This window comes from Lagenorhynchus albirostris, unplaced genomic scaffold, assembly GCF_949774975.1.
Source record: "Lagenorhynchus albirostris unplaced genomic scaffold, mLagAlb1.1 scaffold_370, whole genome shotgun sequence".
In the NCBI taxonomy this organism is placed as follows: domain Eukaryota; kingdom Metazoa; phylum Chordata; class Mammalia; order Artiodactyla; family Delphinidae; genus Lagenorhynchus; species Lagenorhynchus albirostris.
The window spans coordinates 37,501-40,000 of NW_026783351.1; the positions used below are offsets into that span (position 1 = coordinate 37,501).

General features: G+C 78.0%; 1 non-coding gene across 1 annotated transcript; it reads left to right on the top strand.

The window, feature by feature from the left end:
• The first annotated feature begins 1,026 nt into the window (after positions 1–1,026).
• Positions 1,027–1,179, top strand: LOC132514290 (5.8S ribosomal RNA). Its single transcript, XR_009538715.1, has one exon. It is a non-coding gene; the product is annotated as a 5.8S ribosomal RNA (ribosomal RNA).
• Positions 1,180–2,500: the final 1,321 nt, after the last annotated feature.

Sequence of the window (2,500 nt, forward strand, 5' to 3'; positions counted from 1 at the left end):
CGTCGTCCGTCCGGCTCTCTCTCGCTCTCTCTCTCTCTCGCGCCCTCCCTCCCCGTGCGCCCCCCGCCCGCGCTCGCCACCCGCTTCCCGTCGAAGCTCCCCTTACGCCCTCGGTGGCGACAAGGGGGGGCCCCGGGAACCGCGGGCGCGGGCCGGGCTAGGGCCACGGGGGCCGGGGGTTTGGGGTTCAGGAGCAGAGAGGGCCGCGTCCGGGCGCGAGCGTGGGGAAGGTCTCCGCCCGGTTTCGGGGACACGGGTGGGGGCGTCGTCGGGCGGTGGTGGCCGTGGTGTCTCGTGTGGCGGTCGGCCCGGGCCCCCCGGCCGGGGTCCCGCGTCACGGGCCGGTAGCGCCGAGGCCCCGCGTGTTGCGGGCGGCCGCGGGCGGAGAAGCGTGTCGGTCGGTGTCGGGGCGGCGGTGAGCGTGGGGGCGCCCCGCGCCCAGCCCCGCCCCCCACGCCTCGCCCGCCTCCCCCCTCTCCAGGTACCTAGCGCGTCCCGGCGCGGAGGTTTAAAGACCCATGGGGGGTCGCCCGTCCGCCTTGGGGTCGGGGCGGTCGGGCCCGCGGGGAGTCGGGAGGCCCCTCCCTTCTCCCCCAGGCTCCGCTTCACCCCCCCCCCCACCGGCACCTCACCGCACACGGGGCCGGGGCGCCGCGCCGCCGCGGCGCCGCCGGTCCACCCCGCCGCGGCCGTCGGGAGGGGGCTACCCGGCGGCCGTGGTGCGGGCCGGGGCCGTGCGCCGCGCGCCCGCGCGCCCCGCGTCCCCTGTGTGTGTGTGTGCGTGCGCACGGTCGGGTTGGGGGGGGCAGGTGGGAACCCCCCGGGCGCCTGTGGGGTGTCCGAGCCCGCCCCGCCCGCGGGGTCGGTGCCGGGCGCCCCGTGGTGAAACCCTCCGGCCCCCTCCGGTCTGCTTGTTTTCTGTCTGACTTGGCCGGCCAGAGGCAGCCCCTCCGGGGGAAGGCGCCGTGCCACCGGCGGGGGGAAAACCCCCCCCGCCGAAAAACCCAGAGAAACCAAAACTCGTACGACTCTTAGCGGTGGATCACTCGGCTCGTGCGTCGATGAAGAACGCAGCTAGCTGCGAGAATTAATGTGAATTGCAGGACACATTGATCATCGACACTTCGAACGCACTTGCGGCCCCGGGTTCCTCCCGGGGCTACGCCTGTCTGAGCGTCGCTTGACGATCAATCGCCCCCCCCGGGGTGTGCGCGCGCGCGCGCGCCTTCCCGGGGGTGGCGCGGCTGGGGGTTTGCTCGCAGGGCCGCCGGGGCCCTCCGTCCCCCTAAGTGCAGACGCGGCGCCCCCCGGCCACGGGGGCGCGCTGCCCGCGAGCGGGAAGAGAAGGAGAGAGAGAGAGAGAGAGAGAGCTCGCGACGAGGCCCTGGCCGCGTGGCCTCCGCGGTCGGTCCCCCTTCGGGAAGCGCCCTCGCGCCGCACGCGGTCTCTGGGCGCTACCCCCGGGGTGTCGGTGGGCGGGGACGGTCCCGCGCCCTCGCGGCCGGGGCCGGCGGTGGTGGTTGGGCCGCGTCCGTTCCGCCGTCGTACGCCGCCCGTCCCCGGCGGCGTCCCGGCGAGGTCCGGCCCGCCTCCTCCGCGGGGCCCCGACCCGCGCGTCCGGGGTCCGTGCCCGCCCCCGCCGCCTCGCCTCGCCGTGTCGGGGCGGGCGTCTCGGGCCGAGGCCGAGTCGTGCGTGCGCGGCCGCGCCCCGGGGATGCGTGCCCCGGCGGCGACCCGCGGGACGCCGCGGCGTCGCCTGCCGCCGCGCGCTTTCCCCCGGGCTGCGGCCGCGCCGCTCGCTCGGCGCTTCGTGCACGCTCCCCGAGCCGGCCGGCGGTGGGCGCCTGTCGGTGGTGGGCGGGGGCGCAGGGCGTCGTCCGTCCGTCGCTCGTCGTGGCGGGGCCGTCTCGCGGCTGCGTGGAGGCTGTGTGGCGTCGGCGGCGTGAGGGGTGGAGAGGCGGAGAACGGAGACGGGGGGAGAGAGAGGGGAGAGCGAGAGAGGGTTGGGAGGTCGGTCGGTCGGTTCGGTCGGTCGCGGAAGGAGGCGTGGGAGGAGGAGGGCCCGGCGGTCGGGGGGCGACCGCCGGGTTTTTTCTCCCCACCGCCTCGCCTTCCGCGCCGCCCGCCGCCGCCGCCGCCGCCCTCTCCCGTCCGCTGCTCCCGCTCCTCCTCCTCCTCGTCCTCCTCGTCGTCCTCTCCCGTCCCCCCACCCCCACCCCCGTCGTCTGCCGTCCTCCCCTCCGTGACGGCGCCGGCTCTGCGGCGCGCTCGGGTGTCGTGCGTCTCCCGGCCGCCACCCCCGGCCTCCCCGCCCCGTCCGTCCGTCCGTCCGTCCGTCCCGTGGCCGCCGGCTCGTGCTCCCGTCCCGCCCCTCCCTCCCGCGCGTCCCTCTCTCTCCCCCCGCCCCGCGCACGGGGGCGGGTGGAGGGGAGCCGGTGCGGGGGGGGGGGCCGGTCGACCGCGGCTCGGCCGCGGGGTCTCTCTCCGTCCCTCCTCCGCC